The 23,443-nt window shown below is 44.6% G+C and overlaps 1 protein-coding gene across 13 annotated transcripts in view; it reads right to left on the reverse strand.

Moving 5' to 3' along the window:
* Window positions 1–19,647, reverse strand: part of Hivep2 (HIVEP zinc finger 2) — a 192,543-nt gene extending 172,896 nt beyond the window's left edge. For 4 of the 13 annotated variants that reach the window (XM_006976668.4, XM_015995584.3, XM_076552718.1 and 1 more), the window contains exon 1: window positions 18,899–19,367. The gene's annotated coding sequence lies outside the window, so the exon portion shown is untranslated. Of the gene's footprint in view, window positions 1–18,174; window positions 18,431–18,501; window positions 18,627–18,898; window positions 19,368–19,387 lie in introns of those variants that run through there. The other 9 variants (XM_076552722.1, XM_015995585.3, XM_076552719.1 and 6 more) reach the window with 6 other exon arrangements.
* Window positions 19,648–23,443: the final 3,796 nt, after the last annotated feature.

A 23,443-nucleotide genomic window follows, 5' to 3' on the forward strand; every position in this document is an offset into this window, starting at 1 on the left:
AGACGTTGCATTTAAAAAAAAAAACCTGGGGATTATTGCTAATACAAATCTGGAGTAATTGATCCTTATAAATCTACTACTAAATAAATACTTTCATAATGCTAATGTTATAAATGATAAGCTGGATTTAGAAGCAGTGAAGTCATGGAGAACAAACAGTAGAGTAGACTCGAATATAATGTGACCTCAAGGATGAAACTGACATGTATTTAAGTAGTTTTCATGATATCCAGTGTACCTTCTGCCTAATTTCACATGGAGGACAAAGACAAGAAGGTTGCCCCCCAAAATGAATCTTTCACTAGCATAATACTCTTCCATTCCATAAGACATTTTGATTCTCATCATCTTGTTTCCTCTTGAATCTGTTTACCAATTAAAAGTGTATCATGGGTGTAGCTCAGTGATAGGGAGCTTGCCTAACTTGCCTAGGCTCTGAGTTTGATAAAGAGTGCTAGCATGTAGTAATTAATGATGTCTACACAATGAAGTCAGCTCCCCTCACCTACAGCTCCCCTGGTTTTTTAAGTTCCAAGTTCAGTTCACTAGGCTTCTATGTTCTGTCAAAGTTCAAAAGAAAAATAGCTGCCTGCCCCCAAAAAAGACATAATTTCAAAATCCACAGGTCTTATTCAAAAGTCTACTCAGAGAGCCTTAAAGTTCCTCCCTGCATCAATCAGTTGACAGTTCCCCAAGGCTAATGACATCCTATACTACACACATGGAATAATCATGTGGAGACACAAGCATAGGTCAGTGGCAAGCTTCACAAGTAGTTTCACATAAAGAGTAAACAGTGTTTGTGTTCCACAAGATTTTCAAGTTTACTAGAAACTACTACACAGTATTTTCATCTAACTAAAACTCTTGTCAAGTGTTTGATACAAGAAACCTCGGCAGACCTCATAGTGAACTTTGGCATTTTGGCTGTGTGGCCAGAAGAACAATCTACCATTACAAAGCCTATTCATGAGTCAACCACGGAAATTATCACAATGCCTGCTTAGCTGATGGCTCTTCCCTTTATCGTGCTCCTAAGCGTGTGCGACGCAGGCATCCGTGGTACGAAATTATAGATCGTATACTGAATATCGCTTATAAAATACAAGTTTCAAAATGTTTATTATAAACATTTCGTATTAAAAAGCCTAGGTTGACTTGGCTTGTTTTCAATTGTTTTAGGTCTACCAGGGATGTGAAAAGTCAGTGAAAGTAGCTGCAACTTCAAGATAATAAATCCAAGGCTGTCCTTGAGTTTGCAAAATGGTGGGTATTTTAAAAAGCAAACCTGGCTTTACCTAAACAAGGACTTAAATAGCTACTGAGATGCATTGCTGGTAAGGAGTGTGTCCTGCTGGGTCGCCTGGCTTCATGTTTATGCTCTGCCCTAGATGCCCATGTCAGTATTTCCACAACAAAGTAAAAAGGTGGCCTTTAGAAGGAGGGTTAAAGAGATTTCCTGTCAGGGTTTTACAACAGAATCAGCCGAGGCCCTATGAGATCAGCATTATTCAGCACCCGGGGCCTCCTTTCGGGGACCCCTCCGGATGCTCCGGGTCCCCAGGCTGGGCGGTCCGCGGCCAGTGCTCCCCCTGGCTTTCCGCCCGCCCGGGCGGCCCCAGCCAGGCCCTGCACCCGGAGCCCTTGCGCAACCAGGGTGCTGCTCGGCGTGGGCCCCGAAACTAGGTCTCTGCCGGCCGCCGGGAGCAGCGAGCCCCACTTTCTCCCGGCAGGAAGGGGGGAGGCTGAGAGCATTTCCTGTTGTGCACTGACAGCAGCGGAGACGTCATCGCAGTCAGCTCCTTCGGGTGGCCGCCCCGGGGCCAAAGTTCAGCTGCGGGCAGGGCGGGCGGGGGCGCGCAGGCGGGAGCGCGTGCCGAGGCTCCCACCGCACCCCCGCGTGTGGGGTCGTGTGGGGTCCACGCTCCCTGACGAGGCCAATAGATGCCCTGCCCTCCACAGTAGCTCCCTTCTGCGGGGCTCATCTACCCCAGAAAGAGGCATGCATCTTCAGCCCCCCACCCCCACCCCCGCCCCCCAAGAACCACTTTGCTGGCTCAGTCCTGAATACAGTTTCCCTGATAGGACTCTCTCTCCGCTGGGAATCTTCTTCTTTAAATCACCCAAAGTGGAAGCCACTTAAGGTGTCTGCCTTCTCCCATCCCCCCCTCCGGCCCCACTTTCTATCTCCAATATGGATTCCTGAAGCAACGGTCACATGGCAGAAGAGAATGCATATTTCCAAACTGCATGCCTCCAATGAAGTCAAAGATAACAAGAAACGCTGTTTTCCATTGCACAACATAAAAACTTTCACCTATTAAGGTCTTAATGTTCATAACTCATTTTTTTTTAAACTCTCCTCTGTTCAATCTTATATGTATCCTGGATAACAGCAACAAAATACTTGACCAAAGTATCTTAAAGAAACAACAACCGATTTACAGTTTTTAAGTCACTGATTTTTGCTTCCTTTATCCTCAATTTCCAGCCTTCTATCTAGTCCCAAGTCATAACCATGATAACCCTGTGTAATTCTCCAAGTCAGTGGGTTAAGGTTAATAGTGGTTAAAAATAAGACCATAAGGTATTGTATAATCATTATGAAACAAAAACTGAAATTGTTTCATTTCAGTTTGTTAATGAGACAGACTGTTAATTACAAGAAAAATGATGACTTCTGTTCTCATGGTGAACCAGTATTATAGGCACCGAACCATCTCTAATATTTCAACTTCGCAGCGTTTCACAGGGCATAACAGGAGATATTTACAGTTTTACGTGGTGTAAACTATGACATTCCGTAATGGTAATTTCTGAATGTAAGTCCTTGGATGGTAACAAGTCTTCCTCATTGGTACAAGATTGGAGGAGAGAGGCAGGAGACACACAAGTAAGGTATATGAGAATTCTCTATTCTTCTCAATTTACTGTGAACCTAAAACTGACCTAAGAAATCTATTTTAACATATTTAGAGGTTCTCGTATAATAACATGACTTAAATGTAAACTTCATTGTAAGCTAGGGAAACATGAAAGAAGGAATTGAAAGATCAATACAGAAAGTATCATTTAAATACTTCTGTAATGTTCACCATCCAGGTCTATGCCTTAATAAAGAAGTCTGCTGTTTGTTTTGCTGGGAACACGTTTTCTAGATAGACAACCTTAAACTTCTGATCCTCCTGCCTCTAGCGTTTTAATACCAAGATTACAGGTATGCACCACTGCAGGCTGGGATCACACCAGGAAAACACTCTACTGACTGCACATCCAACCCAAGAACCTTCCTTTTTAAAAGGTGACTAATTTTTATGCCAAAGGGGCATAAACATGTAGTCTGATAAATGTCAAATATTCAATTCTTACTAAGACAGTATCAAAAAGAACCTAGGATGCTGCTATAGTGACCCAAAGCCAATGTATCATTTTAACCTTAACACCTGAAGAGCAAAATTAGCTTATTGCATAATCAGTTTAAATTTACAGAGTATGAAAATATTCCATTTATGCCAGGCGGTGGTGGCACACACCTTCAATCCCAGCACTCAGGAGGCAGAGGCAGGCGGATCTCTCTGAGTTTGAGGCCAGCCTGATCTACAAAGTGAGTTCCAGGGTAGCCAGAACTGTGTTACACAGAGAAATCCTGTCTCAGGGAAAAATAAAAACAAAACTAGTTACTCCACACATATTTATACTGCCATCAAGAAATAAGCTCTGAGTACTTAAATGTGCACTCTGCGGCCAACAGACTTGTGAAGACCTGTGCTCTGCTCCTATCAATGCTGCTGAAAAGGAGCATCCTGTCCCAACTGCTGGTCCCTATGGTACCACTGCTCTGCTCCAGGGAGGACAGAGGCAGTGCCTTCCTGTGTGTCCTGGGAGGGTCTAAGAAATAATCATTCCAAATGCCTCATTTCCTTAGCACGGACACAACAACTAAAAAAAAAAGTTGTCAATTCATTTTATCTTATGTGTATGAGTGGTTCATCTGCACCACACCCACACAGGTCAGAAAAGGGTATTGGATCCCTGGAACTGGATATATGGATAGTTATGAACCACCATGAGGGCGGTGGGAATTGAACCCAAGTCCTCTGCAAGAGCAGTGGTACTCTTAAACACTGAGCCATCTTCACACACACACACACACACACACACACACACACACACACACACACACACACTGAGAGAGACACAGAGAGAGAGAGAGAGAGAGAGAGAGAGAGCGAGCACAACTTTTAAATAACTTCTATGAATTTCCCAACAGTGTCAAAGCATTCCTGATTGTAAAGAAAATCCCAATGTGCCCAATGCCAGGAAGATCTTCACTGGTTTGCCTTTCTCCTGAGTGATTCCTCACCAACTCCTTTAAATGTGCATCCCCATCCCAATCATTGTTTTATTCAGGACATCTACACTAAACATTTCTTTAGGAGGGCATATTTTTACTTACTCTTTCAGATTGTGTCACTGGTATATAATTAACACACCACAAACTACCAGTGACCGCCCAAATACTGTCTAGGCTCAGTGAAGATTTTATTCAAACCTCATGCTCTCCGGTTTCTATTTCATTGCTGATGATGACACTTTGAAAGAACAAAGGAGATAGTTAAAAATTCTCCTATTTTATAATCCTAATTACAGGCTAAATGAAATTAATACTGCCATAAATTTAGCACAGGCTAAAGATATAAAACCAGTATGGCAGCAATAAAATAGATCAACTTGTGAATAAACATATCATTAAAAACATGGACCATAATATTAAACTATGAGTTCTTCAGGTTCATGGTGCTTTTCCATTATGTGAAAACAAACAAATGAATGAGAGATAAAAAGATACTTTACAGGATAACTTATTTCACACTTTCTCTTTGTGTATGTGTGCGTATGTGTATATACATGCATATATACATATATATGGTTACATATATATATATATGGTTGACTGGGTATCAAGTCAGACTGAAGCACCTGTAACTTAGTCCCAAGAATTACAAATGGTCCAAGGACTGCTTGTCTCTCCCTTCATGGATGGCAACATGAGGTGCCATCAACATCTCCTCAGACCTTACATCTCTAGAAAGCTGTCATTTTCAAGTGGTGAAACAGTTAGGAAGCATTCCGACGTGTGACAGCATACTTCCTTTGTCAGCCACCAGCTGCTTTTAATATTTCAGAACAGTGAATGTTAGTTATAATTTATTATATAAATTTTAATAAAATTTGAATTCTAATAGTGCTCACACGTGCTGAATGAAACCTGAAAATTAACGACACACACACACACACACACACACACACACACACACGCTACTCTATGTTTATACTAGCCCCACCCAAAGTATATTTCTCCAAAAATTAAAAATGTGAGAGCTAAAATATGATAATATCCATAATCTTTAAGAGATGCAAAATCAAAGTACCTATTCAGGAAATGAGAATTCTTATTTTAGTAATATATAATCATTAACTCTATTATAAGTCTGATTTATCACCTTCCTATATAGATTCGCTTGTTCTATGACATAGGTCCCTGCTTAAATATTGACTTTCCTGGCTATTCACTTTATAGATTAATAAGCAATCTAGGCAGGCAAATTAAAAGTAGTTTTCCTGTAGACACTATATGTAAGGGAAAGTTCAAATAAGAATATTTTTCAAGGCTATTAAAAAGATGCAAAAATAGCTGCATATTATATTGTACTATTCAGAGGTTGCACAATTAATACACTTGCATGGACGTACTTTCAATATTCTGTACCTTCATTTTTAATGAGTAGAGGAAAAGACATTGCAGAAAACGTTAGTTTACTTTATGTTAAAGTGATAACAATTTAAACTAAGCATGCCATTATTATTCCCAAAAGGTAGAAAGTGTAAAGGGGTTCTGAAGTGGACAGCAATGGATTCACCAGGCACACGTTCCTTCCCTCTACCTTCAAGAAGGGGACATTATTTTGAGACAGCTCCCTTTGTAAGACAGGTAGTATATAATAACATTAAGCCAATGCAGAACTCATGTCTTTACATGTCATGCTCTTTATAAATGCAACTGAATTTCCTGCATAGAAATTTCCAAATACATTTCTTTCACCTATTTCAACTGCGTTTATAAAATTACGAGGATCAAACTCTCACTGTGGTTCAGTACATCTCTCACTGCTGATGGTTTCGGGTGCCCAAATGCAAGTTCTTAAGAAAATTGTGTTCCAGTCTCTCTTTACAGCCAGCACTCTCCTACTATACATTCTATGCTGTCTTCAAAGCAGAGGCCTTTTCTGAACACACTGCTGACACACCACGGCACTGTGGTGTTTATACCTGTCAAAGTCAACGCCTCAGTCAAGCATCCCCTTCTTCCAAGAAACCTCTCCCGCATCCTCTGCCAAGGGTTATTTTGCACCTTTTTAATGTATCATCTCAGCCTCTCTGGTGGTCCTTCACCTTTCTCTTTTTAAAATAGCTTCCTCTCCACAGTTATTTTCTAAAGCATGCTAGATTGTACAGGTTTTTTTTTTTTTTTTTTTTGGTTTTTCGAGACAGGGTTTCTCTGTGTAGCTTTGCGCCTTTTCCTGGAACTCACTTGGTAGTCCAGGCTGGCCTCGAACTCACAGAGATCCGCCTGCCTCTGCCTCCCGAGTGCTGGGATTAAAGGCGTGAGCCACCACCGCCCGGCGATTGTACAGGTTTTGATGGTAGCGGTAAACATTCTATTTTCTACTAGCTCACGTTTATATTGCATTTATTTTCTCATGCATCTTACATATAATACTAGAACCTTATAATTATACTTGCTAAACTTAGCTTACATTGTATGATTCTACAAGGGACCTCTGCTCTAGATAAGTTGTCTAGAAAATCTCAACTAGCATGGCTGGGTCTTTTCTATAAAACATTTCTAAACCAATTGGGTCATCTTCTAAACTTTAGAACTAAAGAGTAAATAGAATTAAGCAACTTGGTTTTAAGGTCTAATTTAAAAAAAAAAAAAAAACCAGACTGGAGTAATTTTCAAACAGGAACACTCAATCCCTGACAAAATAATAAAAATGAAAATGTTCCATGAGATCCAGTTGAAGGAACTAGAGATTAGCCTGGAAAACAGGGAGTAAACAAAGTGAACAGGATTATCATCTAAATAATTGTAGGAATGTCTGTTAGACAGTGGGTAAATTTATTCTGCATTGTTGCTGAGAATTATGCTGCTGAGGAAGAGAACTATCCAGAAGGAGACAGTGAATGGTCCTGAATTATTTCTTCCATGGCTGGGGAGCAAATGATGGCTCCAGTGTTCTTATCTATTCCTAGAATCATATCAGAGACTTCACATTGCAAAGCGCCCTGTCACCAGCTGAGAGATCAAACTCAACACATCAGATCTTATACTTAAGACCTTAATCGGCATCATTTTAGACACTTGAATGTGCTCACTAAGTCACCGTAGCCAGTCTTACTACCCAATGTACCACAGTGAAAGAACAAAAACATCTTATGAGATGCTCTGCTGCCCCTAAAGATGCAGCGAGCTCTCATATACAAACTCTAACGGGCTGGAAAAAAAGCACCAGGAACTAATCCATGGGCCAAAGCACCAAGCTGTGTGCATACTCCAAAAGACCCTACTCTTCATCCCTTTCCCATCTTCTATCTCATTTTCCAGGGGCAATTCCATGTCAAATACAAATAAGAACAGTCATTTCCTTTATGCAATGGTGTGGCATATTGGGAAACCTCCATAAGGATCTTAAACCCAAACCAGTTGGCTCAAGGAGATTACAAAGTGTTAACTTACACAGGGGAACTGTTTTTCTGGCTCTAAGATGGCCTCATACAATCTTAGTCAGTTTCAAAACCACAGTAATTATTATTAGTTTTGAAATGTCCTCTGCTTATCTTCAAATGTTCCCTCTTGTATCACCCATAAGAATGAGAAAAGGGTGGCCAGGACAGTCTCTTCGTGATGTAAATTCCTGGGATTATCCACTAAGGGATAAAACTCTTCCAGCTGTGGATGACCACTGTCAGGCCTCATTAGGCTTGAACATTAGCAAATTCCCTCCAAATACAGCCAAAACTCAATAACTTCACAGATTTAGAGCCTGTCCGTTAGAAAAACCTAACATTCACATTTCACATCCAAGGATCTGTTATAATGAATACTGTTGAGCGCTGTGTGTGTTTTTTTTAAAGGTCATTTAGAATATTCTGAGCCACTTGGACCATTTTAAAGGCTATACTTGATTAAATTTGGGACCAAGTTCATCATGCATATTACTAAGGTCATTTGAACAAGTAAACAGATTACACATTCAAAAACAATTGCCTTTGGAAGCGTCTTCTTCCCCTCGGTTTCCTCAATTTTTTTTTTATTTATTTACTGCTTGAATACAGCTATAACTAGCTCGATATTTTATTAGCCTTGTGTGGTAATGATCTATATCAAGTTAAACCCATCAGGGGACATTATCAGAAGCTACGGAGATTGTGATCATTATCTGATCTGAAAACACATATTCTGTAATAAACTGCAGCAATAATAATCCGTCACCTCAAGAAGGCTCTGCTAACCCTTGTCACAAGCATATTGCTGTGTTTCAGGGTTTGAGGTTTTTGTTGTTGTTGTTGTTTTCTCCAGCAACTGAATTATTCTCAAAAGTTAGTGTTGCTTCGCACTCTAAAAATATCCCCTCTAATTCTCTTGTATTGCCCTGCTCCATTCCCAGGAGGCAGAGCAGTGGTACCAGCAAAGCTTTGCTTTCACAGATGAAAAAAAAACAAAACCTATGATAGAAGTACAGTCCCTTGGCCTGAGTCATTTTGAAAATCAATAATGAGGCAAGCAATAAAGTGCTGGGGTCAGGGTTTAGAGTCATCCATTCTGGTGGCTCCTCCAGCCCTCATGTAAAGTTTAATGAGCACATCCTCAGAAAAGCAAAGCTGGCATCTGAAATCCTCATTTAATTCCAAAAGTTCTAAACCTCTAGAATAAACGTTGACACATGGCTGAGGACAAGAAAATAAACTGAATTGTTTATAATCTTGTGGTTTTCTTCCTTGCTTAAAGGAATGGAGATCATCCACCAGGGCAAAAAAAAAGAGAAGAAAGACAGAAAGTTTGATCATCGCTCCATGGGCAATTAGAAGCTGAACTCCTCATGACCTATCTACAAAGTGTTGGGCTGGCCATCAGGACTGTCCCAAGGGACATTGCCCAGTACCTAAGACAGAGAATTTCACCACCAGCTTTGCAAGACAGGGTCAAGTTTCACTCCAAGTCTGCCCGCCTCCATTTTGCCTGGCCTCCATGGGGCAAGGGTAAGTGGAAAAAAAGGAACATACTCCTCCTTTTACACCATATTTATCCAAGCTGGCCCACCAAGAAACAGCACTTCCTTAGCTAGAGCCCCTTCACACAACTCTCATCCTTACAGTCTCTTGAACAGAAGATGGGCAAGGAAAACCAACTTCTCATACAGACGAACCCCTGTCCAACTACAAAGTCCCTTCTCAACCACAGAAGGGCTCCAGCTCATGTGCGCACTTGGGTGAAAGCCGACAGGAGATTTTTTAGACCATGGCTTCAAGAGGTCTTTGAGCGCACAGAATAAAACTGGAAACAGCAAGACACACTAGTGGGAAGTATACTGATGGACTGGCCATTGAGACAGAGTCTAGTCAGGACTGGGATCCATTTAGGGCTCCTTCACCTGGCTGGATGCATATGCCACCTTGCAGAGAGATAACATGTCTTTCCTAGTCTTCAATGAATGCTTCTGGAGATCTGGCCAATATGTACCATGTGCCCACTGTCACACACGGTGGTCAAAACACTTTGGTGGAAGCGGGAGCCATTCTAATCTACTAGAAACTTTATTCACTTAAATAGCATTAAGATATTAATTCCAAACATAATCTTTATGTCAGCAAACTCACAAATACATTAAAATGCAATGTCATACATACATCATTTGCAAAAAAAAAGGTGTCTCATTCATTACCATGTTAAATCCTGATAACATTGAGTATTAAAAACTATTTAAATTCATTTTTTTTTAATTTTCTTTTTGCAGTACTAGGAATGAAAGCCTGGTTTGGGTGCATGTTGTACTGTACCCTTAACCCTGAAAAAGTTTTAAAAATAAATAGTGCTATACTATTTATTTATATGTTTATATACATGTGTACATAAATGCACATGTTTAAATCAATGAGATATTTCAATAGTGGTTTAAGTAATCTCCAGTGTTTCTTTAAATCCTTTTTGGGCTAAGGCATTCATTATATAAGTAGGGATTATTGAACACCTTGGGAAAAATATAACATAGTAACTAAATTTGCCAGAAGAGTTCTACATTTGTCTACTAGAACTCAAACTCCCTGAGGATCAGTACTTCTCTTTTTACCATTTTGTTTACCGGGGCACTGGCATGCCTCAGTGTCTAGACCACCCCCTTTCCCAGATTACGAATCTTCGCTGAATGAGTAAGGAAAACATTTGAACATCAGCAGTCCCCAAAACTGCCCCATGAGTAGGCTCAAGGCGTCAGGGGTGAACACTGCTTCTCCAGCTATTGAGACTTAGGCAAAAGTTCAAGTTGGGTAATTCAGACACCAAAGGCTATTTTTAGACAGAAACCTTCCCACACCAGAGAGTTCACTTCACTTCTTCACGGGTGCAGCACCCTGGCTGAGCTGAAGGAGGAATATCCAAGATCTCAATTGGCGTTTCCTCTTGTTAACTGTTGAAGCCTCGTACATTATGACATTGTTTTCTAAACCGTTTCAATCAAGAGTTGAACGGACCATTTGAAAACAGTTCAGGAGTATTTTCCTGTCACAACAACTTGAGTCCCTTTGTGTTCTTACTCTGGTGCAATCCCTTAAAAATAATCATAGCTGCCGAGTACTACACATTCACTCAGAGCTTGCAGAGACCAGAGCACATATCCCCACAAAAGTTTCACAATGGCCCTCCGACAGATGTTCCCTCCTTTCATAGCCTCAGGGCTGTTGAGTGAGTTTTCAACACTCCCCGCACCGGCTGGAATTCACCCTGTTCTGATTTCAAATCTAGGCTCCTGACACCTAGAATACTCACTTAACTCCCACAGACTGCTGAGGGAAACCTATACTGAGGGGTAAAAAATGGTTGGTTGGCCTTTATTTCTTTTTTTAATTTCTGAAAGGTTCTTAACCTGAACAATTACACACCATGAATTGGCATAGAGCCTTGAGTTCAAATCCTGCTTCAGTAACGACTCAGTTCCTTTACTTGTAAACACAGAGATAATAACACCAAATCTCAGGGCAGTAGTGAGTTCCCAAGTGGGAAGCGGTGCCTGCCAGGGTCACAGGACCAGGGCTCTTTAAACCTCCAATTCCTTCCTCTTAACGGATTTCCCAAATTGGCCCTCTGCCATTTTTTTTAAGTGTTTTGTTCATTCGGGTAATACCATAATTACAGAATAAAATGACACTGCATCCCCTGTAAGGACGAAGCAGAATTTTAGGCTGATAGACTACAGGATGAAAGAGGTTCTCAAAGCCATCTGTCCCAATCTCTTTTGTTTCCAAATGAAGTCCAGGCAGCTTGGATGACTAGCTTCCAGACTGTCACAAAAAGTTCTCAGCAAAGACCAAGCCAAGCCTTCGGCCCTTCCCACTGCACTCTCGATATACCTTCCCTGGCTCTAGCCTCCCACGACACAGGCATGGCAACACATGTAATTTTCAGACAATTAAGAAGTATAAAATAACCTCAATTTAATTGCATCCAATTAACAAGGCAAATTAGCGTTTCATGTGTACACTATTAAACTAGTTGTCTGGCTTCCAAAAGAAATAAAGCATAGTTTCAAATGAGTCTCCCATTTTGGAGTACAAAAGCTACTTACAATTTAAATTACCTTTCCAGTAATCTTCCTTCTATGGAATTAGACAGAATCTCAATTTTAAAATAAATGTTCTCTGCATCCATCTAAGATAAGAATTCATGGTGTTATTTTGTAACTGTCAGTATTTTCTCTCTCACTGAACACGTATGATTTTCTATCATGTTTATGTGTTTGAGGGAGGGTATGCATACTTACAGAACCTTAAGTTTATTACAAATGAGGGTGTGTCCAAATTTACCCAAAGCCTAGTTGCCAAAGTCCCAGGTTTTTGCTGGACTTCTGACATAAGTGCATCTGCCACCGGCAAATAAGATATCTCATGATCTTCTTTCTTTTCTGAGAAAACGAAACCACCAAACAAACCTTTGTCAAATGAAACTTTGCATTTCCAACTCTCCACTCACTGTCCAATGCTGTCATGACTTAGATGCAATGGATACCACTTAAAAACCACTTTCTAATCACTTTCCCAGGAATCACCAATTCATTCCTTATATATTTCCACCCTGCAGTATAAATGCCCAGTGACTTTTAACTGTGATCACTTTGACACACTGGTGTGGATGATCAGTTTTCACCACATCATTATGAATATTTTCTAGGGCGAAAGTTTGTAGAGTAACTTAAAATAACGGTGTCATCCTTCACTAAAATTGCTGTTAAAACCTGAAATAGCTGTGTTTAATAAGATATTTTAATCACTTTATTTACTGCATGTTAAGGTAGCATTAGCATAGAGATGAAAGAAGTCTCATTATCACACAACAGAGTCGGCCTCCATACTGAGTGTTAGGATGATCTGAGCAACTCCTTACCAACAAGACCTTAATAACCTTTCCAAAACACTCCCTTCATAGCATTGCTGCTCTGTCTCAACTCTCAGGTGTAGCCCGGCTTCCTCCAGACTTCTAAGGTCCCAGAGGATCTACAATCAGCTATCCTCCCAAGCTCCCCTGACTCCCTCCCTGGTACTGCCGCACTATCCCCGGCCACACATACACACCACTTCACTTATTTTATTCAAAGCTTCCAGTTGCAAATCCTTTTTCCTGTGAAGACCTTCAGTTCTTTCCAGTTTAGGGAGCAGGAAGCTTCCATTCTACTCTGCTTTGACTTGGGAGTTTTACTTCTGTTTTATAATGAGGCTTAAGATAAACCATACATCTTCCCCAGATTGTAAAAGTTAGAGATAAATGACTGACTGTCCCGGTGTCTGGCGGTAAATCTGTCTACAGAGTCCAAGCTTGGACTGCCACTTATATTTTCAACATTATAGAAAGAATAAGATTGCGAGTACATTCACAATATGCTACAAGTGAAAAGGGAAAGGAAAGCGATCTTCAGAAGCCTTTGCTTCTGATTCTTTCCCTTCAACATGTGACACTGACTCCTAATTGTATGAAATTAAATCCTGATATTTGCAGTCACGTAGATAAATTCTCCACAGAATTGTAAGTTTCACCCTTCACTGGTTGTTGAGAAATAATAGATGGAGCCCATGCAGGGCTTCAAAGACTAATTGGTTACTTCACACAAAGACCTTGTTTGAAACAACAACAAGAAGAAAACACACTCTCTGAATGTTCATCAATTGGATCGATGATACAGGCCAATTCAGTTTACTGGGGCCCTCAAATAAATAATGTTCGAAATTTAAATTCCTTATGACTACAAATACAAGTACAAACTGAAGTCAGCTCCTCCAGTGCCATTAAAAACTCCCAAAGGGCCAGAACCAATAGATAAAGAAGCACTATGAAGGTTACATCTGTGACATCTCTTGATCCAGCCCTAGGAAATTCACTTTCCAACAACCATCCTCTAACAGGGCCAATAGAAAGGGCATCGGAGGGCCTGATTGGCTAAGAGCAGGCCCCATTTACACCTGGTTGGGCAATCACTCATGCGATCAACCTGCCTCCCAGGGCTCGCCCTCCTGGTCTGGCCTTATCTTGTTATCACTTCTTTCTTGTTATCAGCCCTCCAGCCCCACCGGCTTGCTTCCAGCACCTGGACACATGTACATCTCCCAACCTCACGAAAATGACACTGTTCTTTCAACACCTTCCCAGCCACTTTTCTGTCCTTGACTCTCTGCTCCCAGACCAGGGTGACATAAACTCCTTTATGCATGTCCCATAGCAAACAAACACAGCATTACACAGATCAATGGATCATGTGACCAGTGTCTGCCCATCAACTCCATTTCTCATTTGATCCATTATTACATCCTTAGCCAGCATAAAAGCCGAACCATTGAAAATACTGATTGAATGACTGGAGTATCCATTGTGATGGCAGGACATTTGTCATGGCATTCTGAAAAGATAGCTAAGATTATGAGTGGCAAGTTAAAAAAAAAAAAAAAGGAAGGAAGGAAGGGAGAGAAGAAGGAAGGAAGGAAGGAAGGAAGGAAGGAAGGAAGGAAGGAAGGAAGGAAGGAAGGAAGGAAGAAAAACGGTGGGCCTGATTATTTCCGAAGTCAACTATCCTTTGACCCAAAAGTGATGAGACTCCTCCTGCTTCCTATCCAGATTCACTCTCAGGACAGGAGTATCATTTTTATATTTTCCTCTCCTTGTCTAAGTGGTCGCCCTTTGATTAAGCTAATAGATAAATCCAAACCTACAGATTAACTTAGACAATAGATCATTTGTCATAGTTGGTAACCTCAAATGACGAATCATGCGAATGTATAAGATTAGCACATCTTTGGTCCAGACCAATAGTAGATGAAATATCAATTCTCGTTCTGTCCTAATGCAACCATGTAGCCAGTAAAGGCCCATGTTGCTTTAATGAGGGCTCATCTCAGAAAAGCCTAAGTTGCATGGGGCAAGAAACACATCCTCTTTCCGTGAAGTTTTGGAGTTAAGCCACAATAATTAAGTGCTAAAATATTTTTTTCCAAATGACCTAAGTGTCTGACACCTTTTGTAAGTACTGATTTCCAAACTCTTTCTTCCAAGTTTTACCATAACTAGCACAAAGAGAGCACTGCTCCATGGTGATATCAGGAACAAATAAGAAAAAGAGTGCCATTTCTCAAACATTTTCCTTCAAACAAGTACAATTGTGCCATCATAAAACCTCCCTATTTTTTCAATACTCTATGTCCACCCATAGTTTCACGGCACAGACCCCCCACGTAAGTATTTGCTTGGTAGCATTGAAGACTTTCAGTGATTCAGGCAAACCCACTCACCCTGGATGGCTGGAAGCTCCGTATGAAACCTGAACTCACTAAGATGAGTTAGCCAACTTCCTCTGCTCCACTCTGATGTCGTTCTTAAAGTCACAACCCTTACATGCCAAGGTTTAAGCCAAAACGTGAACTCACAGTGAATTCACAGGAAACTTCATAAGCAAGAAGTCTACCACTGCAATGTTCAAGCGGAGGCATACCCTAGAACCACTTTCTCCACCTACAGGACTGATGGAAAGGACCAGCCTAACCGAAGGCTCTCCCTGGGTGGATGTGAACTAAAATGTGGTCAATGTATTTTTAACCAGTAGGAGAGTAGCAGCCTGTCTGACCCACAGCCATGTCTCTGGATGGTCTGAGCCATTTCCCTCTTATTACAATAGTCACCACACCTAACTTCATTAGATGTGAAGTTTCCATTATTTCACATCTAATATTGAATTACGCTTTCACCATACCTAAAGATTTTTCAACCCATCTTTTCCTGTGTGGTACTCAGTCAAGAACTAAAAGAAACACCAACAGCGACTTATTTGTTGTTGTGGCTGAAGTGAAGTCCTTCCCACCTTAAGAAAAAAAAAAACTGGAGAAGTATAAAATAAATTTATCATTTTACTGGAATAAGCATAAGACACTCAACCTGATTTCTGAATAATGTCACAGTGCCAAAAAGTGCAAGCTGACACACGCGCCACTATTCTCCAAGGCACGCCTGCGTGTATGTTGTCTTCTGTTTTGTTTCATAGTAACAAGAACATTTGTAAGCACGCTGCATAGAAAAGGAGCCCATCAATCCAACGATTCGGCTGGGTAATCTTTCAATGTAGCCAAACAGGACCATCTCCTTATGTGATATGTTACCCATAAGAAATTCTTCATATGTGATGTCTTACAGAAGTGTCTGCTTTAATACTATTTAGCCCAACAACCCCCACAAGGATATAGCCAGTTATAATATAAGCTAAATTCCAGATATGAAATAGCTTTAATATATTACCACTCTCTCCAACGGTCCCCAGTTTTCATCGATTTAATCTTAAGCAACTTCATATACAATAAGTTGCTGCTAATAAAGTCAATCTGGTAAAATTCAATCACCGAAACACACTACAGATGCCAGTAAGCAATTCTGTGTGATACCCCATCTATTCTCAAAGCAATCAAAGATCCCAATTTTCAAAAAATGCAGCCTTGTGATATTGTGTTTTTCTGCACATGAGAACTACAGTGCCAGTTTCAAGCCTAGTGGTCCAAGAGATTATGGCACTTGAAGTAAGTACACTGTTATTATGAGGATATCGGCAACTCCCTCCCTCTCAGAATAAAAATGCAGTTCTAATCTGGCACCATGACACCTTCAAGGCTCCCCCAGAATTTTCTCTTAGCAATAAAAAAAAATGATTTCCACCTTACTCACATGCAAAGCATTCTTCTTTTGATAAACTTCTGGGCCTACATCCTAAAACTCAAACCCAGCATGCTCATTACACAATCCTCTTGGATAATTTGTAAAAATTTTACCTTGGCATGCCTATAAGACATATAAGCAAACAGGCATTCACAAATCCTAACACCTATTTGTACATACTAAGACATGCATATATTTAAAACAACTTGGTTTGCCCAAGGACAAATAGTATCACTGTATCAGTAGAGGAAATGTGTCTAATAAAGTTCCATGGCCTTTTCAGGAGGACAGATCACTGCAAATTTAATTAGTATGAATCTCATTAATATTTCAAGTAATTTCTGGGTTTGATTATTCACGCAAAAGAAACAGCTGTGCTGAAGAGAAAGAAATCAATAGCCCTTGACCAGGGTTCTGAGTTGGCTTAAAAAAAAAAAAAAAAAAAAAAACCAGTCCTCCTGTGAATTACTGATGTCTAGCTTTGGGAGTGGAAGAAAGTACCAATACAGTTTTTAAATAAATTGAGTTATTTTTAAAATGGCAGAAAAGGAAGGAGGAAAAAAAATCAGTTCAGTTTTTCTATTATAATGAAAGTACCGGAAGCAAGCCTCTCTGTGTTCATTTTGGGCCCAAATAACTGTGCAAAGCATAAGGGTTTTGCAATGTCAGTTGCACACACAGCTTCCTGTGTGAATTCTAAGCCATTACAGGTGTCCTGGGGTTTCCAGTGTAACCTATTATCAAGAGATTCCTCTGGTCACCTCCATGCTAGCCCTTTCTGCCCCTAGCCCAAGCACGTTACTGCGGGTCTCCTCCATGCGTCTTTATTACAGACCCTCTCTCTTCTTTGCATTTCTGAGGTGAGAGCGCCCACTTTCCCTTGGCGACGCAAGTCAAAAGCTTTCGCATTCGGAGGACTAGTTCCTGCAGTCCTTTGCACTTAGATGCTTGCAAGTAGGCGAGTGATGAACCACTAAAAGAAAACCTCTTTCCCTTCGGTCTCGTCCCCACTGGGAGACGCATCCCTAAAGCACAACACCCAGAGACCCTTTGAGACCTTCTAGCCCCCACACAGGGTGAGCCTGGGGGGTTGGGGTCGCATTTGCTCCCGTCCTCTGCTGCACTGGATCTGTTATGTAAGAGGGACAGGACGCGGGAGGCACATGCGTATAAAGCGCACGGATCTGTGATAACAGCTGGGATGGCAGGGCAGATCTGGAGTCGTCCCCCCACCAAATACGACAGACACCACACACGCACATCACCCTCCAACACACACACACACACACACACACACACACACACACACACACACACACACACAGAGCTGTTTTCCTGTCTTAGCCCTACCAGTACCAGACGCACAGAATGGAAAGGAGGGGGGCTGGGGGTGAAGGGAGGTGAGAGGTGCGGCAGCAGCAGCACATCTGCTTTGATAGCAGCCAGCAGAGCCGCCGCGGCAGAGAGCCCCTCGTTAACCCCCTTCCTGTGGCTGCACCACGTCATGGAACATTCCCGGAACGGGCCAACGTTCCACCCACTTCAGGGAACAGACATAAAGGCGCAGACCCAGCTCCTCACGGTGCACAACCCAAACACACATGTTTCTTCCCGATCCCCCAACCAGAAGCACAAATAAACATGCAATCCGCCCCCACCCGTCTCCACGCGCCCGGGGCCAGCCGGCGGCGGCTGGAGCCGCTCTGCGGCCGGTGCACCCGCAAGGCGAGGACGCCTCCTCCTGAACCTTCCATGGAGACAGTCCCCTCCTTCTTCGCTTCCTTCCTTCCTTCTCTCCTTCCTTCCTTCCTCGCTCGGGAGGAGAAAGGATCACCACCGAAATGCCCACAGCCAGTGCCTCCGCTGCGCTCGCTCGGCCGCAGGCCGGCGGCCCGGCCCTTGCCGTCCGCCCGCCCGCCCGTCCGCCCGCCCGCCTGCCCGCGCCGCCCCCGGCCCCGCGCTCGGCGCGCCCCCTCCCCCGCTACCTGACAACGGGCCGCCGGCCGCGGCAGCCGCAGCGGTGGCCGGGCGGTGCGCGCCGGTGCACGTCCCTCATTAGTAACCAGGCACATTCCTGCCTCCAGCGCTCCCGCGCGGCCCCCTCCCCCCCAGGACATTACGCAAAGCAGCCTCCCCTCATCTGCATAGATCCTCGGCCAGGGTATTCCCCGCATTTCCCAACGCGCCCGACCCCCCTCGCCGAGGTCTCCCCCCCCATCCCCGCCCCCTCCGACCCTCACCCCCGGGCCACCGGGGAAAGCGGCCGGGGTCGCGCGCCGGCGGAGGGGGAGATGGAGTTGGGCGACGGCGATTTTCAGGGTAAAGTGAAACAAGCTCGATCTCGGGAGCAGGCAGGAAAAACACAGCGCCGAGGCCACTTACCGAGCCGAGGAGGGACCTAGATTCCCGCCGCTCTGCTCTGCCAGCGCCCGGTGCGCCCTCCACGCACCCCCGGGCTGCACCCAGTACCCAAGAGTCGAGGCGCGGAGGGAGGCTGCTACCCAGCCAGGAGACCTTTCAAGTTGCTCGGGCTCCCCGGCAAGCTTCAATGTCCAAGACTCAACTTGGCAAATACTTGTGCCACAGTCACCGAAGATGTCTCTCTCTCTCTTTTTTTTCCTCTTTCTTTTTCTTTTTCTTTTTCTTTTTGCGGAGACCCTCCTCCACCGGGGAGAGACAGCGCACGGCGGCGCCCGGCTCTCCAGCTCTCCACCCCCTCACCTCCAGCCCGCCTCCCGCCGGCCGCCAGTCTCCCGGCCGCGAGCCCCTCGGGCGGCTGTCAGCTCCCGGCAGTCCGGGTGACAGCGGCCAAAGGAGGGCGCGACGCGGCGGGCGGTGGGGGGGATCCTCGCAGCCGCGACGGCCGCTCACCTGTAAAGTCACCGCTGCGCAGGAGGAGGAAGAGGAGGGAGAGGAGGAGGGGAGGAAAGCCCCCTGATGCCCTTGTTCTTGCTGCTGCGGCCGCTCCTCACCCAGGCTGAGCGTGTCTGGTGGGGGGTGTCTGGTAGCATTTCCTTAAGGACAGAGGGAGGGCGGGCGCGGAGGGAGGGAGGAGGGAGGGAGGCGATCCCCACCGCCAGCCCAGGCTCCTCTTGCCTTTATTTATATATTTATTTATTTTCGGACACTGTAAGGAGATGGAGCCAGAGCCGGGGGGGCCGGGACTGGGGCTGGGGCCGCCAGGCTGGGGCTTGAGCCGCGGGGCCCGGGCCGCAGTTTGTCGGCGTGCGGGAGCCGCAGCGGCCGCCTCCCCTCGGGGCTGTGGACGCACCGGGTTATTCCTGGCAGCGCCTCCCCGAACAGAAGTTACTAGGAGGAGTGCGCGGCGAGGGCGGGCGGGGGAGAGGCGAGGAGAGGGAGGGAGGAAGAAGGAGAGACTCAGCCAGCGACGTCATCGGATCCCCCAGCGCGTCCCTGGGAGGGAGGCTGAACCAGAAAAACCAGTCTGGAGCTGGCCAGCGGGGCAAAGGATGTGCGGTGCGCCGGGCGACCCGGATGGGCCCCGCTGCGGGCGTGCGGGGAGGGAAGGTCGCGGCCGCGCTCCCCTCGCTTGGAGCCGGGATCTCCCCTGAGAACTGGTATCAGCTTGCCACGCAGAAACACTGGGGCGTCTGGAGCAGTCTGAGAATTTCCTACTAGGGTGTGGAAACCTCCTTCGTGCCCATCCCCTTCCCACCCCACCCCACCCCCCCTTCCCACGTACCGGTTCCCTGCCTTCCCAGGGAACGGAATTAGGTGATCAGTGTGATCCTCACATTTTGCCCGGGTATCACGGATCCCTCGCCTTTTCGCCCCCGCCTCTACTCACGATTTTGTTATCAATCAAGAAAAAAAAAAATGATACTGCAGCCCCTGGAACTCTCAAAGTGTTTTACTAGCATTTTCCGTACCCCGGCGGAAGCACGAAGTTTTCCTGCGCTCGAAATGCCCCAATTGCTTTGCCCAGGGTCACTCCCCAGGGCGCCCCGGGTGCACCCTGCTCAGGAAGCCGCCCGCCCTCGCCGGGGTATTCAAATAGGCTGGGGCAGCGGCGCGGGGAGCAGCTGCCGGTTTCCTGGGGGCGCCGCGGGGGGAGGGGGGCTAAGGGGGCGAGCTGCCACCTCCAGCTGCGCGCTTCTGTTTCCTTGGTAGAGACTGAAATCACACCCAGCCCTGGGAGAGCTGGGCGGGGCGTCGGGGAGGGTGGGGAGGGAATCCCAAGCGAGTTGGGGCCGGGACTCTGGCTTCCTCCCCAAGCCGGCAACACCCGGGGGACACCGGGGCTCCCTCGGGCCGTTACCCAGCGTGTGTGGACTCGTGTGCACCCTCGGGGGAGGTCCCCAGGAGGTCGCTGCGCTGGAGCGCAGACACAGGCTTCTGGGCGGTGCCGGCGCTCGGAGCGCCTCCTCCGGGTGGGCTAGTCTGCAGAGCCTGACCGCGCGCCACCCACCCCGGGCACCCAAGCTGCTTCGCCCAAGCTATCCGAACCAAGCGTCCTAGGGCGCCCCAGGCCGTAGCACCCTCTCCCCACCCCCTGTCCATGCCACCGCCCAGCCCGGGGCGGAGTAAACAAGAGACGCACAAGATTTGACCTGGCGCGACCCGGCTTTCTGGCCGGGGTTCCCCCGGAGCAGGTGACTCCGTGGGAGGGGTGGAAATTAGCCTCTGGAATTCGGGCCAGAGACTAGAACTGAGGTCCTGCTATTAAGGCGGGTATATCACCCATAACTATGGGATGTTTTGCGTCTCCAGCCTCAGATTTCGCAGTTACCAAACGTCAAGACACAGGGGGAAAAAATCGCTAACCTTCTCATTAAAAATGAATATATTAAAAGGAAAGGGCCGCCTCTTTAATGAGTTGAAGAATAACGCCGTTGGTTTCGTTTTGGTTTTGGTTTTCGTTTTGACCTATACACGGTGTTATGAGAGTCCCCATGCTGTGACAGTATTGCTGTGAAGAGCGACTCGACAAAATGAAATGGTAAATAAAAATAAAAGTTTTAATCACTTTTTAGAAGAAGAAAATCTGGAGATAAAGAATAAGTTTCCCTATGTTTTTTTTTTTTTTTTAAGATGGATCTCAATTAAATTCAGGGCCTGCTTCCATTTAAGCTGCTTCTTCACTTATTGTATAAGTTCCTTGATACTCTGCCCCTTTTGTCTTAACTGGAAAGCCTTAATAGAAAAAAAAGAAAATCTTCCAGCCATCATTTTCTTTTAAATGTGTGTCTTTACATTTTAAAATATCCACTTAAAATCCAAATGTGATTTTCAGTTTTTTTCACTTACAAGACCACCTGCTAAATGTGCCCAAAGCCCATTTTATTGAATTGCTTAATAGAGAAGATTGCTCAGTTTCTCTAAGAATCCAATTTCACTTCAGCAAACACAACAGAGCAGCTGCCCAGGCACTCGGAAACTGAGCAAACAAAGTTGGAGGCAGCCGTTTGCGTCCGTGGAGTGAATGTTAGTTGAGAACTTAACCAGTCTTTAAAAGGCTGCATTAGGTAGTGAACTGTGACTGTTAATGATATCCAGGTAAAGGAGTAGTCCAAATAAGTACTTTAAAAGGAAGGCACTATATAAAAAATTAATGGAGGTCTGATCCTGCCACCAAAGGACCCCTGAAAACAATGTCTTTAATCAATCTTTGACACTTGGGGGGGGGTGGTTGTATTTGTTTGTTTGTTTTGTTTGTTTTTGTTTTCTGGTTTTTTGTTGTTTACTTTGTTGTTTTGTTTGTTTTTCTGGACACAGGGTTTTCTCAGTTGTCCTGGGAATTCTTGGCTGTCCTGGGACCTCGCTTTGAAGACCAGGCTGGCTTTGAGCTCACAGAGATCCGCCTGCCTCTGCCTCTTGAGTGCTGGGATTAAAGGCATGTGCCACCACCACTGGCTAATCCTTATACTTTTAAAATGATTACTTTGAAAAATTATCAAGCTTCAAAGAAGATAGAGTGGACTGAGTTGAAGAGATGTGAAAATATGTATCAATATGAATGGAAACTAACACGTGACCCCGGGGGCGGGCTGGGAGGCGTGGAAATTAACCTCACAAATTCCTGGCCCAAGAAGTTAACCAGGATTCTGCTTTTAAGGCAGGTATGTCACCTATAACTATGGAATGTCTACTGGGACAACAGCCAGAATGTCTTCAAGACACCAGTCATCACTCTCTGTCTAATGCGTGCAAAGATTGGTGCAAGCCACTGTGCACAAGATTGGTGCAAGCCACTGTGCACAGAGAACAGAACACTAACCATTTCAGAGCCGGATGTCCACAGGACTCTGGTAAAAGGCACTTCGGGGCTCCTGCCTCTTCCCCAGTACATCTCACCTGTCTAGCCTGCTCTTTCAGCTTCTCTCGGAATGGTTGAACTACCTCTGCCTTGCAAGCGAATCTATCTCATAACTCACGTTGTATGTCTATAGCCCATGCGTGCTGCACACAATCACTGGCTGTCTGGTTGCTGAAAAGGATGGATAGCGTAGTAGCAGAAAAACTCCTCCTCCAAAGCTAAAGCTGACATTGGTTAGAAAACTGCACGTCACCCTGAGAAAAGCCCCATCGGAAGTGAGGCTAGTAAAAGTATAGTGGACCCTGATGGGGCACCTACCTCTATGGAGCTCCAGAAACCAGGCAGAACTTCTATCACTCCCCACCCCCATAACACTTCTCAATTTCAAAGGAAAGAAGATTTCAGCAGTCTGGAATATGAGGTATTAAGAAACTGAAATACTAATGGCTCTGGGCACAAGTTTTTCATCCTCTTGCGAGGAAATCACTTTCATTCAAAACACGTTTATCGAGTGCCTGCTGTCTACTGAAGACACTTCGTTACACATCACTGAGCAAATGAAAAACCATGAATTCAAGGAGTTTTCTATCTAGTCAGAAAAAGAGAGAGAGAGAGAGAGAGAGAGAGAGAGAGAGAGAGAGAGAGAGAGA

This window comes from Peromyscus maniculatus, chromosome 16, assembly GCF_049852395.1.
Source record: "Peromyscus maniculatus bairdii isolate BWxNUB_F1_BW_parent chromosome 16, HU_Pman_BW_mat_3.1, whole genome shotgun sequence".
NCBI lineage: Eukaryota > Metazoa > Chordata > Mammalia > Rodentia > Cricetidae > Peromyscus > Peromyscus maniculatus.